Consider the following 15237-nt stretch of genomic DNA (forward strand, 5'->3'; position numbering starts at 1 on the left):
TCCTGGCCTAGCCTGTTGTTTCATTAACCCACGGCAGACAGATTTTTAAATTTGCTAGATTTGCTTGACATTCAGAAGTGTTAAATATACCGTGGGTTGGTCATCCGACCAATTCTTCTTCTGGTGAAAAAGGATGTCCTTTAAACTCCAAAAAAGATTACATTGTATGTGTGTGTGAGTGAGAGAGAGAGGGATAGGATTTACTTGTGTAAAAGATGTGTTGGATGGTGGCCGTAGAAAGGAGGTGAATTGAGTGGAAAAGCTTGCCAGATCCAACCCAAGATGCTGAAAATAAATTAAAGCACTCTTGGGCATTGCAAGTATATTAGGTGCAATCAAACTCTGAAACCATTTCCAATTGATTTGAAGCTGTTTATATAGACAGGTTATACCAGTCCTTTTTTGAGAAAGCCTTTGCCGCTGAATAGTGAAGTTGCCCTTCTGTTGAGTTTAAATGCTGTTGAGTTGAAAAGTTAATGTGAAAACACAAGACCATGAAAATAACTCTTAACAGCTGTCTGTTATGTAACATAGCAAGCCCACAGAGCATACCAGGGCCAAAGGAGCTGTGTTAAAGAAGGAATGCATTTTGGCCCTATTAATCAGAAAGATAATGCTTCTGAACATTATGAAACCACCAAAAAAAATCTGGTAATTAGAAAGATAATGCTTCTGAACGTTATGAAACTGCAAAAAATTTAAAAATGCTGGTAATGTTCGAGAAACGTGAAATCCTGGTATATAATAACAGCCCCAAAGGTGGTTTACTCTTAACAGCACATATACCTGTAACCAGTCCTCAAACAACACTTTTAATAAGATACCTACACTGGAATAGAATAATTGCAAACGTTTCAAGCAAGAGCAAAAAAGCTGCAAGCTTTTGTACCCAAAGGTACCTAAGAATATTTTTTCCCAAAGCTGGCAAATAGGGAAAGAATTAAAGTAGAAAAGATATCTGATTTCGAGAGGGGAAAAGTGGCAATAAACATACCTTCATTGGAATAATTCTGAAAGAAAATATTTTGTTTGAGTCCCCTTCCCTCCCCTTTCATGTTAGACCTTGACTGTGAGCTGGAAGGGAAACTTTCACATCATATTTTTCATATTTTTACCCAATTCTTTTAATCTCTTGGACCAAAAAAATAATTTAAATGTTAGTAATTGCCTTAAGGGCTTAACTGTGCATTTTGTTTTCCTAGTGCCCTCTTTGGCTCCATACAATCAGCAAAGGGAGCAGCTATGACTTAGTGGTAGAGCATCTGCTTAGCATGCAGAAGGTCCCAGGTTCAGTCTCCACCATCTCCAGTTAGAAGGATCAGGCAGCAGGTGATGTGAAAGACCTCTGCCTGAGACCTTGGAGAGCTGCTGCCAGCCAGTCTGAATAGACAGTACTCACCTGGATGGACTGACAGTCTGATTCAGTATAAGGCACCTTCATGAGCATTGTAAGGTCCAGGATTGTAGATGCCTGATTTAGATCAGGACTGCAGTGCTTGGACAGAAGGGACCTATACCTCCCTCCCATGCCGTTTTTTAAATCAATATATGTGCACACCTGGCAGGGCAAATAGTGGTTCTTTGGGGCTGTTTCATGTGGGGGAAATGGCATGGAGGGAAAAGGTCTAATCCTCTTCTTGTGTGCCACAGTCCTGATCTGAATTGGGCCCACACACTTCTGGGACTTAGGTTCCCAGCCCAGAACTCACAATGCATATCTGACTGAGAGGCTGTATAAAGAAACCTAATGGTTTCAAAGTTGGTGTTCTTTTCTAGTAGCTTTCAAGAGCTTCTGTTGTTGTTAGTTGCAGTGCAATATTTGGGATATGGTTTTTAGATGCAACTTTGTTTATGAGTCTCAAATGGGTGGCCCTTCAGAGTATGCAGTGTTAGTTGGCCGCAAGGTGAAGAACATAAATGCCAGTCTGCTATTTGTTTTCAAGTGCCTTTACAGTATTCTGATGGCATTAAAGAAACGTACAGTAATAGCGGGAGGGGGGGGGGAGATTTGCTTGAAAAAGTCATTTAAAACAGGTATCAACTGTTCTATGGAAAGGGAGATTCTCTATTTGAAAAGAGAAGAAAAGTGTGGCAGAATAACTTAAAGATCTAAGCCAGGGGGTCCCCAATGTAGTGCCCATGGGCATCATGGCACCTACCAACATCTTTTCTGGGACCTACCAAGCATTTTTAGAATGTAAGCAGGGCCAGCAAGGATTCTTATTGGTCACTGGAGATCTGATTGGCTGTGCAGATTCAAGAAAATTGCTTTGGCAGCAGCTACCACCACAGCATTAGGATCTTCAGTGTGTTTGAAGATAGGCAGTAGCAGCCATTTTGTGGCTGGTTCCACCTCCTGTAGCTGTGTCCGGATTCCAAATGTGCCTGCAGGCTCAAAAGGGTTGGGGAACTCTGAGCTAAGTTATTCTGTCACACTTTTCTTCTCCTCTTTTAAAACAGAATTGCTCTTTTATGTAACAGTTCATTCCTGCATTACATGTCTTTTGGGGAACAGAACATACAGAGGAAGGAGTTTCAAGGCAACTGCAAAACAATCTCTTGAATCTGAAATACAAAGCTGAGGGCAGTGGATTAAAGAGCCATGTAGTTCTGCAGTCTTAATGAAATTCTGGTGCCTTAATGGTTAAAATAGTGAGATGATCTTATCTGACTCCCATGTTTACACCTATGAATCACCTCACCAAGTTCAGTGAAATATCTCTGGCAAAGGGATATCTTTTTGCCCTTCAATAATAATAATAATAATGCTTTTTAAAACAACAAGCCCATATAATGTTAAAGGCTTGAAACGTGCATTGAAATGTGTTTTGCCCTACCTGATCCTTAAGTGTTGATTTCAAAGACCAACTGGACATAATGACACACTCTTTTAACTTACATGCTATAAAGGGGTGGGGGGCTGTAGCCACATCAGTTAGTTGTTCTGTAATATCTTTCAACAGATTTTTCTTCTCTTGGCAGGAAACTCTTTTGTGTTATTAGTCATCAACAGATTAACTTTTCAGCATTTGAAGTATCTTGTCTGGACTTTGCTTTTCTCCTTTAACCAATTCCATTTATTGTTGGTGTGAAAATGGATAGAAATGTACATATATTCGTTCACAATATTTTCAGTATTTTTATACTCTGTATAATATAGGACTATCTCTAGTGCTGTACAAAGAGGCCTTCGTTTCTGCCTTAGTGACATCTTGTGTAAAAAAAAAATTGTTCCCTGTTTGTATTCTGCTGTAACTGTTTGACTGTAACCTTTGCCACTGGTTGGGCATGCTCACCTCTCTCTTGTCTTAGAGCTTGTATCCACCAAATATAATGTCTAGCTGGCCCTCTCCTGCAAATAGTGTTGATATTCCTGCATCTTATGTTCTGCAAATAATCCTTCTCCTAGCTATTATCTCTTCTGTGATCACTGTGTTGGTTTAATAGAGAAGAAATAATCTTTATAGCTGTCTGTCTGGAGTCCTCACCTGCTAAAAGCCACTAGTAGCCAAAGTGACTTGCAAATGAAAGAGCATTGTGCCTTCATTCAAGTATGTGTGTAGGTCCTAATGTTGTCTGCAAGCACTGCTCCAAGCACTGTGAGAGCTTCCTTCGTTCTGAGCTATTGTATGCCCAGCGTGTTTTTATAGAAACATACTTCCATCATGGTGTTCTGTGTGCTTTGTAAAAACACAACGTAAATCTCATAATGTGCCGGTCTTGTGTATCTGTCTGTCCACTGTCCCACAAACAAGTGTTATGTGCCTCATCTTCAGTGAAGCATAACTGGCAGCTAGGTTATCACCCGTGGCAGAAACAATGTTCTGGCTGCTGTGTTCTGTTGGTGTATGTGTCTTGTTTCAGCAGAGCTTGTGCTGGCACTGTTCCTTTTGTCAACCAGGCTGGAACCCTTGAAGAAAACACTACTACTTTCTGTCCAGTTTGGTGCTTCGTGATTTCTAGCAACTCCAGTTATGTGTCCATTTACATAGCACACTCTTTCCTTGTACTATATCGAGTGTTGTTGTGCTCCCTTCCATATCTGCTTTTAATATTAAAGGGTTAAAAACTTTTACACATTTGTCTGCTAGTATGCTTCTGTATGGTGAAGCGCCGTGGCACAGAGTGGTAAAGCTGCAGTACTGCTGTCGGAACCCTCTGCTCACAACCTAAGTTTGATGCCAGCGGAAGCTGGTTCAGGTAGCCGGCTCCAGGTTGACTCAGCCTTCCATCCTTCCAAGGTTGGTAAAATGAGTCCCCAGCTTGCTGGGGGGGAAGTGTAGATGACTTGGGAAGGCATTGGCCAAAACCACCCCATAAAAAGTCTGCCGTGAAAACGTTGTGAAAGCAACATCACCCCAGAGTCGAAAACGACTGGTGCTTGCACAGGGGACTACCTTTACCTTTATGCTTCTGTATTAGTTAGGAAGTAAAAACCAACCCACCACACCGAGAGGAACTTACATTGTATGAGTGTGTGAGAATTTCAGGTAGTTAGTTTTTTAGGCTTTCCTTTCTTTCATGGACTGCTGTTGCCTGTGTGGGGACAGTGTCCCCTGCCACTGAAGGAGCTCTGTGCAGAATATTTAACACTTATATCCTGTCTTACTCCAAGACACTCTTCCCCCCACTTCTTCTCTTCACTACTTCAAGACACTCTTCCCTCATTCCTTCTCTTCACATAATTGCTATCTGTGTGAGTAAAGCATAGGGTCAGTTCAGAGGTCACACAATATCAGGGTTTAACTCTGTTGAGTTGATCATCTAGATGGGAGCTACTGGTTGAACTATGGCTAGTTGCAGGGCATCAATTCAGAATCTGGAGTTGTTTTTTTAACCACAGTCAACTAGAGTTTCACTGGAGAGCCAGTTTGGTGTAGTGGTTAAGTGTGCGGACTCTTATCTGGGAAAACCAGGTTTGATTCCCCACTCCTTCACTTGCACTTGCTAGCATGGCCTTGGGTCAGCCATAGCTCTGGCAGAGGTTGTCCTTGAAAGGGCAGCTGCTGTGAGAGCCCTCTCCAGCCCCATCCACCTCACAGGGTGTCTGTTGTGGGGGAGGAAGATAAAGGAGATTGTGAGCCGCTCTGAGACTCTTCGGAGTGGAGGGCGGGATATAAATCCAATATCTTCTTCTTCATGTGATACACACATGCAGAACACTGGCTTGTTGCCTAGTGCTGTTTTCTGTCCATCCTGGCTATGAAGACACCGGCCAGGAGTGGGTAAAAAAAAAGAAAACTTTTCTCATGAATAAATATCCTTGAACCTGCCATCAATTTAGTATCTGCCCAGCAGTTGCCAAGTCAGTACATGCTTCTTCTGTATACTTGTAGAGGAGAGAAAATGAAACACTAGTGGATCCTTGGTCTATTTAAACACCTGTGTTCCAACAACATAGTTGTTTCCATAAGTATCCACAGCTCTCACAAAAGAAGAACTTTGCTGGATCCAATGTAGTGGTTCATCTAGTCCAGCATCCTGTTTCACACAGTGGGCAACCAGTTGCCCTGGAGGGCTGACAGACAGAGCCCAAGACCCTCCTCTGGCGTTGTCTCTTGGCATTGGGTTTCAGAGATTTACTGCCTCCAAACATGGAGGTTCCCTTTAGTCACCATGGCTCGCAGCTGCTGGTAGACCTCTTCACCATGAATCTGTCCCCTGCCCCCAACTATCTAAGCTTAGGCCATCACTCTGGGAGCAAATCCCAAATTTCCACTGATGGTTGAATAAAGAAGTATTTCCTTTGCTTATCCTGTACCTATTGCCTGTCACCTTCATATGGTGCTTCTGAGCTCTAGAATTATAGAAGAGAGAGAAAATCTAATTTTTCAGCTGCATTAGTCTCTGCTCTCAAAAAAGCAGTTGGATTGCTCTGTGGCCTTCCCAGAAGATTCTTAAGGAGTTTCTTTTGAAATATCACTAAACCAGTGTTTCCTCTAAGCTGAGTTAGCGTGAGCTAGCTCACAATTGTTTAGCTTCCAGCTCACATATTTTTGTCTCAGCTCAGGAAAAATGGCCCTAGAGCAAACTAATTTATGCAGTAGCTCACAACAGCCCCATGGCGCAGAGTGGTAAAGCAGCAGTACTGCAGTACTGTGGGTCTGAACTCTCTGCTCACGACCTGAGTTCGATTCCGGTGGAAGATGGATTCAGGTAGCCGGCCCAAGGTTGACTCAGCCTTCCATCCTTCCGAGGTCGGTAAAATGAGTACCCAGCTTGATGGGGGGGAAGTGTAAAAGACTGGGGAAGGCAATGGGAAACCACCCCATAAAAAGTCTGTCGTGAAAACGTTGTGAAAGGAACGTCACCCCAGAGTTGGAAACAACTGGTGCTTGCACAGAGGACCTTTCCTTTCCTTTCACAACTTTAATAACAGTAGCTCGCAACTTTATTGTCAGTAGCTCACAAAAGAGAATCTTTGCTGACAAGACTCCACAGCTTAAAGGAACATTGCACTAAACCCATGCCTTCTTGAAAACCCTAAACCTCTACCTCATGAAGGACTTGGTGGTGTAGCGTGTTATTTTCCAAAACAGATAGTACTTGCTTGGGGAGCGAAGCCAGCATCGTATAGCCTGATCTCATCAAATCTCGGGAGCTAAGCAGGGTTGGTATTGGGAAGAGAGACCACCAAGGAAGACTGGCAAGCAACCTCTACTTTTTGCTTGCTTTGAAAAATAGTAGTGGAAAACCCCCACTAGAAGCAGTTTCAAGAGCCTACAATCTGGATTAGAGATGCAATTCCCTTCATGCTGATTATCTTTAGTACTGAAGCAAATTTAAATCAGCAAAGCAGTATAAAGGCTACGACTGGAAGTGTATTTAATAATGAGATACAAAAGAAAGCAGTTTTTGGTGCTAGAATATCCTGCCCTGAAGCCAGTTTATTCCTTTCTAAAACTGAGGACTTGAGTGTGTATAAAAGATAACTTCCTGCTTACAGGGTACCTTTTGTCACCCTTTTTGAATAATAATAATAATTCTAAGCTTCAGTCCTTTCAGGATGTTGCCCGATAACTTTTAAAAAGTTGGCACTGTCTTTAAAAAGCTTTGCAAGGACACAATTTTCCTGAGGTGCCTTCTGTTCTGACCTCATTAGTGTTTTTTTAAAAATAAACATATTTAGTCTAAGAAGGAAATCCTGAAGTGGTTGTACATCAGAAACTGGGGCTCACGCGCTTGAGCCCCCAGACCCCACAAAGCCTGAAGACAGAAATGTGGGTGGATCATGCATTTGGCATATCAGCCTGAGCCACCCACGTTGTGTCTGAAAGGCTAAAAGGGTGCAGACATCTTACACTCGTATTCACGCTTCCTTTTGCTGACACATGTATTCTTGACAACTGCTGAGCTGGTATTAGTTTCTGTAGAATAGGCAGACACGACCTCATGGTAAAGGGGGGTATGTCTTCCGGTTAGTGCTTTTGTCTGTTTAGGCTTCCCAACCCTCCCGCCCTGGCGGGGGACCCCAGGATTTCCAGCCTCTTCCCCCGCTCCCCAAAAAAACGGAAGCGGGGGGAGGGGGGGAAACGGCGCCAAGGAGCGTGGCGAGCTGCCCCATCTTGGAGCAGGCGACGCCGCTGCGCTGCTGCCGCCTCTTCTCCGCTTCACTGTAGCTGCTCCTCCCCCCCCATCTCCTTAGCCTCCCTTTCCTTCCTCAAAAGGCACCCTTGGTCCTCTCTCTCTCTCTGCCCCATTCCACAGGTCTGCCCCTCCTTGCTGAATTCTGCAGCAGTAAAGAAACACAAGGCTTCCCCCTCCCACACCAGGTCCCACTCAAGAAATATCTGGGAACTTTGAGGGTGGAGCCAGGAGACTTCGGGGGTGGAGCCAGGAGCAAGGATGTGGCAAGCACAAGAGTTTTGGCCATCACATTTAAAGGGGACCACACAGTAAAGCTGCAGTACTGCAGCTGGAGCCCTCTGCTCACCACCTGAGTTCGATCCCAGTGGAAGCTGGTTCAGGTAGCCGGTTCCAGGTTGACTCAGCCTTCCATCCTTCTGAGGTCAGTAAAATGTGTCCCCAGCTTGCTGGGGGGAAAGAAATCAGAGAAGGGGAGGGTGGAGGGAAGGAAGGCATTTAAAAAGTTGTGAGATCCCTTTAATTGTGATGGACAGAACTCCCTTTGGAGTTCAATTGTGCTTGTCACACCCTTGCTCCTAGCTCCACCCCAGTGTCTTCTGGCTCCACCCCCAAAGTCTCCTGGCTCCACCCCCAAAGTCCCCAGATATTTCTGGAATTGGACTTGGCAACCCTATGTCTGTTCGATGCTGTAAGCTGGTTTATTTCTGGCGCAACTGATGCAGAGATAAATAAACCCTTGCTCACAGAGGCGAGGCAGAAGCATTTTCTCCTCAACACACGTGTTGTGTGGTTCATTCCAACAAGAAACCTTGTTGAATGGGAGGAAGGGGGCAGGGTGAGTGGGCCTTCCAAGCTGATCTGAAGCTGTTAGATACCAAAGGATCATTATACACAAAATGTCAAGCTGTATTTACATAGCAGTGCTTAGTTAAAACCAGAGTTTTTTCTGGTACATATATATTTTTAAAAGCAATGGCTCTTATTCCCTTTTAAGATTTACAAGAGTTTGCACAGTAGAAATTATCCTGTCTTCCCTTAGCCGCTGACTTGAATTGCTCCTCTTCTGCCTGACTGTCCGTATCAAACTATTTAATCCTATTGGATCAGGCACATTTCTTTTGCTGGATCTAATTAATAAAGGCCCATCAAATCAGTCTAGTTTAATAGTGGTAGTCTGGCTGGCATGACAGAAGAATGCTATTAAAAAACTGGCTCTGTAAACAATAATAGTTTGACACACTCTGTCAACTGACCATTTTACTTATTTAAAATATTGGTTAGCTGCCTTTTCTCTACAAGGTGGCTTACAAAATACATTAACAACATTTAAAAAAATGTTGCAATTTAGGGTGGCTTTGAGTGGTAAGCTGCAGTACTGCAGTCCAAGCTCTGCTCACTACTTCAGTTCAATCCCGGTGGAAGCTGGGTTCAGGTAGCTGGCTCAAGGTTGACTCAGCCTTCCATCCTTCTGAGGCCGATAAAATGAGTACCCAGCTTGCTGGGGGTAAAGTGTAGATGACTGGGGAAGGCAATGGCAAACCACCCCATAACAAAAATTCTGCCATGAAAACGTCAGGATGTGACATCACCCTATGGGTCAGTAATGACTCAGTGCTTGCACAGGAGACTACCTTTACCTTTAAATAAAACAGACTTTAGCTGCCTCCTAAAGATAAAAAAATGAGGGGTCCAGGTGCACGTCCTTGGGGTGGTTGTTCCTTAATTGTGGGGCTGTCACTGAAAAGGCCCTATCTCATGAACCTACCAAACAAGCACTCAAGAGGGCCTCTTCCTGTGATCTTAGTTCCTAGGCAGGAACATATGGGAGAAGATGGTCCTTCAGATACCATGGTCATAAGCCATGTAGGACTTTGAATGTCAACGCTAGCACCTTGAATTGGGCTCTGGAATAGATTGGTAGCAGGTATAATTGCTGTAATATCAGAGTCACATGCTAACAGCATTCTCCCAACCAGCAGTCTTGTCACAGTATTCTGCACTAGGTGCAGCTTTGGAACACTCTTCAAGGGTCACCTCAAGTAGAGTGCATTGTGATAGTCCAGTTTAGATGTAACTAAAGCACAGATCACTGGATAGATCTGACTGACCCAGGAACAGGTCATCCCAACATAAGCACTTTGGTAAGTCTAAGGAAGATCTATACTGATAGGTTCTCTAAGCTGACAGCTGCCATCAGCACTCATCTGAATGTATAAATGAATGGGTTGATGGTCATTACACTCGCTTGAGAAGGTAAACAACAACAGTGACCTGGTAGACACTATATACTTGGACTTTCAAAAGGGTTTTGACAAGGTATCTCACCAAAGACTCCACTAGTAATCCAATATTAGTTTGTTACACATGTAGGACACAGCTTTAGTTGGGAAGGCCACATGCGTGCATAAGTAACATCCTTAAGGGTTAACACACAGCTAGGCCTGACTGAGAAGAAGAAAAGACAGAAGAGTTGATCTCAAAGCACAGGCGCTGAGACCAAGACCAAGACGACTAACATTCCAGCTTTACTGATCCAAGCGGGCAGCCGTGTTGGTCTGAAGCAGTTGAACAAAGCAGGAGTCAAGTTGCATTTTTAAGACCAACCGATTTTTATTTAGAACGAAAGCTTATGTTCTAAATAAAAATTGGTTGGTCTTAAAGGTGCGACTTGACTCCTGCTTTGTTCCAGCTTTATCTACTAGGAATAAGGCCTGTTGTGGAGAAAAATACAATGGGCTCTAGAAAGAGGCTCTGGGTGAGTGCCCCCCAGCCTTCCTGTCTCCCACCCACCCAAGTGAAGACATTCATTCCCCCACCACCACCTCAAAGGTAAGTGATCTCTGCCATCTGGAGAGCAGTTGTAATTCTGAGTGATCAATCCTTACCTGAAGATTTATTAGAATAAATACAGGTTCTGGTGTAAATATGAGTAACGCCACAATTCACCAAAATAAATACAAATATTTCATAAACATGAACAATATTGTATCTTACAAAATCTATAGTTGTACAGAATGAATCTCAAATACTCTAAGCAACAATATACACATGCTAAGACAAATATTTTGTGGGACTGCTGTCACTTTAAATCTGTGTGGCTTCAGTAATACTTCCAAGGAGTTCACAACTTCAGAAAACTGTAGAAAAGTCAAAATGAGCCCGTCTATAGGCAATGCTGCTTCAAAAACATGAGACCAGCATGTATAAGCAGAAAGTCCACGGAAAAAATCTCTGAAGAGAGGAGACTCGTCAAATCCCAAACTCAATGATGGTTTCGCTACCTTTGTCTGCTCAGTTTCTTATAAAGTAAACATTCTTCATGGAGCCACAGTAAATCTTTCACATATTCAGATCAACATATCACCGAGGGCCTGACTACCTGAGGGACCGTCTCTCCCCATATGAGCCCCAGAGAGCACTGAGGTCAGCTGGTAAGCACCAGCTGAATATCCCTGGGCCAAGGGAGGCCAGATTAAAGACCACCTGAGATCGGGCCTTCTCCATTACGGCCCCACTACTGTGGAATCAACTCCCGGAGGAGGTACGGGCCCTGCGATGTTTAGACCAATTTCGCAGGGCCTGTAAGACATACCTCTTCAAAATAGCCTTCGCCCGTACCGAGCTAAGATAATGCCGCTGTGTATGTTTTCTTTTCTTTCCGCTGAACTTAAGAAGATCTATTTAGCACCTTAATGTTAATTTTAATGTAACTGTATATTGATTTAAGATGATTTTATTGCTATGTATGATTTTATTGCATTGTATTGCATTTATATGTTGTGAGCCGCCCTGAGCCTGCTTGTGCGGGGAGGGCGGGATAAAAATAAAAAGTATTATTATTATTATTATTATTATTATTATTATTATTATTATTATTATTATTATTATTATTATTATTATTATTATTATTATTCATGTTTCTGCACCCAGCTCTTCTGCCCCTCTGTCTGCAGCTGACCATCACCTTTTCTTCCCTGCAGCCTCTACGAAGGAAAAGGACAGTGTTTCTCCATAGTGGGGGTGGGGGACCAAGGCAGCTTACATCATTCTTCTCTCACAACTCTATGAGGTGGGTTAGGCTGGAAGTCTGTGACTGGCCTGAAATCACCCAGTCAGGGTCCACAGCAAGAACCTGGGTCTGGCAGACCCCGCTCTGAAGTCCTGCCTCCTATGCCCTCCTCAGACGCCACCACAGAATGTCCAACAACCTGGAACTGGCAGCCGTAGTCAGGACTGGCCCCAATGAGTGCTCTCTCAGAGGCCTGTAGTGACACCTTCTACAGCAAGACTCTCTTTCTGATAACATTTTTTTCCTTCCAGAGGAGGATAGGGAGGAGTTCTCAGCCGATCAAGGAAAGCAGTTTTCTTGCTGTTTCCCTCCTCCCTTCCTCCCTCAGACAGTCGAGGATAGGGACATTGTTGTGTGATGTCCCAGATGTGATAACCGTCACTCAGAAATGATGTCATTGCGTTGCCGACATCATGCAACTACACTCTGGTTTTAGGCAAGTTCTATGGTTTTGTAGGGAAAAAACCATATAGTTTCTGCACAAAACCTTGAGCAGGGGTGGGAAACGTTAGGCCCGAGGGCCATTTATGGCCTTTGAAATCACTTGGTCTGGCCCTTGGGGATTGCTGGGCCAAGCCGAGCCATGTGGTGGCCTCTCTGGGGCCTGACTGGCCAGTGAGGATCGTGGGGCCCAGCCACGCTGTGCAGCAGTCTCCCCGGGTCCTGGCTGCCCGGCAGCAATTTTGCTTTCTTCCCCATTTCTTTATTTTCCTTTATTACTCTTTCTTCCCTCCATTTCATTTCCCTTTCTTCCCCCCATTTCTTTATTTTTCAAATTAAAAGTTTTATTGAATTTCAGTTATAGGAAAGGGGAAAGGGAAGGTTCTACAGGGAGTTATGGGAAGTCAGGGTTGGAGGAAGAGAACAAATGTCTCTCTTAATTACCATACATTTCTTTCTCATTACATATACATCTGGTTCAATCATCACTCCATCTATATATCATTTACAATTGGTATTTTCTCTTTTGTCTCTTATAACATTCTACCTCTCTATAATTCTTACTTTGGCTTACAAATACACATTTCTTATAATTGCTTCATCTTATTCAGTATATTATACAGTACTCACTCTTTATCTTATATATTCTTTATATACAAATATGTTGCTGCTTAATTGTCTCGATTTCCACACCTATACTACACTCAACCAATCATACAGTAGTTGCCAAATCTTCTTATTGTCTTGTATATTTCCTTCTCATAATTTTGCAGAGAGCAAATCCATTTCTGCTGTCTCTAAAAGTTTCTGAACAAAATCCTCTTGTTTAGGTATTTTTTGCATTTTCCACTGTTTTCTGTATATTATTCTTGCTGCGGTTACTGCATGTATCAAAAATTTGATTATTGGTTTGGAAAGCGAGTCTTGGCAAATATTCAATAAGTACATCTCAGGTTTAATCTGTAGGTTAATCTTTAAAATTTTCTGTAGAAAACTGTGAATTTGTTCCTTCCTCTCTCTTTTCCGCTCTCTCTTTCTCTTTGTGGAGCCTGAGTGATGGGCATTGTGAAGGACTGCTGCTGGGGTATGTGGGTGCCTTTAAAGGTCCTCTGGGAGCAGCTGCAGTTTCCACATGAGGGGAGGGGTGGGGGATGGGAGCCAGCTACCACCAGTTCAATTTGCACTTGATTTTCCCAGACGGTGTGGCCTAATATGCTAATGAATGTGTGACTTAATATGCTAATATTAGGGGATGTGGTCTAATATGCTAATGAGTTTCTGCTGGGCGGAGCACTGTTTTTTAAGTTGATAATTTTGTATGGCCCGCAAATGATGTTATAAATATCCAAATGGCCCTTGGTTCCCCACCCCTGACCTAGAATGTTACGTGTGATGTCAGCAACACAATGATTTCACTTCTGAGTGATGTCATTGCACCTCACACACAATGCACATACAGCAGAAAACTCCTGGACTGGGTCCAGGATCCCACTGCAGCAGCGAGGTGGGACCTGGCAAACCAATGCATAATTGACATTTCCATTGTTGCTGGTCTTTGGAATCTTGGCTTTGTTTCAAGTGCTTCTTCTTGTGCAGCTAGATTGAGTCCTTTTGTTTGTTTCTTCAAGTGCCCATTTTGAAGCCACTTCCAATCATATTATTATTATTGTTACAGCGTCAAGTTTAGCAAATATTTTGGAAAGACTTGAAGAGACGAGACATCCAAAATCACTGGCTACATACCAGTGGAATTCATTTCTGCTTGAGTCAGCTCCACTAATCTTTTACCGTGGCATAAACATGTGTAATGCATGTTTAGATGCTTCTATGCAATTTGCTGTACTTGTTTTGCTGGTTTAATTGAGTAACTTCATACCAAGTGAAGATACAAAGCTGCGTGCTTTTAGCTGTGCTGCTGACTGAAACTACAGAGCAACTGTCAAGAGAGAGAAGTGAGTTTTGTATGATGAGGCAGAATAAGTCTTTTTTTTTTTTTTTTTTTAGGCAGAATAAGTCAATGCTACATGTAGTTCAGGAATGGGGTAGCTTTTTCAAACAAAGTGATAATATTTTTAACAGTAAGAACATAAGAGAAGCCATGTTGGATCAGGCCAATGGCCCATCCAGTCCAACACTCTGTGTCACACAGTGGCCAAATTTTTTTTTATATGCATAGCAGAAAATGTGCATGGGGTGTGTGATAAAGCCAAGAATCTCGGTACATACTTCGAGTACCCCCATGAAGATCAAATTAGGAAGGCATTGTTGATATATTCAAAATTGTGAAAGTGGGGTGGTATTTATGAACAGTGCAGTATCTCTGTCTCTGTGATTTTGTTCTTTATGCTAGCAGAAAAATCACTAATTTGGCTGCAATTTATTTTTTTTATTTTTTTTTTAAAATTTCAAAGTTTATTGTTTTCTTGACACAAACTTCAACCTCTTACAAAATACTATATCGTTCTGCCATATCAGTCTTGGTATATAAATACGGAACATAGATTTCTTCTTATAATTTCATCCGGGCACCAAAACCTCTAAATTTACATTGTCTTATACCTAAAACAGAGAGTGGAAATGGATTTAAACATCTACATTTAACCACCTAGTTTATAAAACTAAACATAGTACTATGTCATTTATTCATCACACCGAATTCTTGTTATCCTTTCCTTTTGTCATCCTATCAAACCATATATATAACTTCTTCCATTTATTGCTTGCTACTGATTTTGTCTCCCCCTTCAAAAGAGTTGAAAGTATATCCGCTTCAGCAGCTTGGAGTACTTTTTCAGTTACTTCCTCTAAATTTGGACATCTCTCTTTCCTCCAATACTTGGCTAATAAAATTCTAGCAGCTGTAAGAATATAGATCACCAAATGCTCATCTTCTTTCGGTATAACTTTGTTTACCATGGATAGTAACATAATCTCTGGTTTAAACTGAAAATCTAAACATAATACCTCCTTTAAAAATAAAAATATTTTCAGCCAATATTTTCTCACAATAGCACAGGTCCACCATAGATGATAAAACGTACCTATTTCAGTGCTACATTTCCAACAGTTAGGTGACAAGTTATTAGACATCTTAGATAACTGGACTGGCGTAATATACCACCTATGGAACATTTTGAAAA

The sequence above is a fragment of the Heteronotia binoei genome, chromosome 2 (assembly GCF_032191835.1).
Source record: "Heteronotia binoei isolate CCM8104 ecotype False Entrance Well chromosome 2, APGP_CSIRO_Hbin_v1, whole genome shotgun sequence".
NCBI classification, from domain to species: domain Eukaryota; kingdom Metazoa; phylum Chordata; class Lepidosauria; order Squamata; family Gekkonidae; genus Heteronotia; species Heteronotia binoei.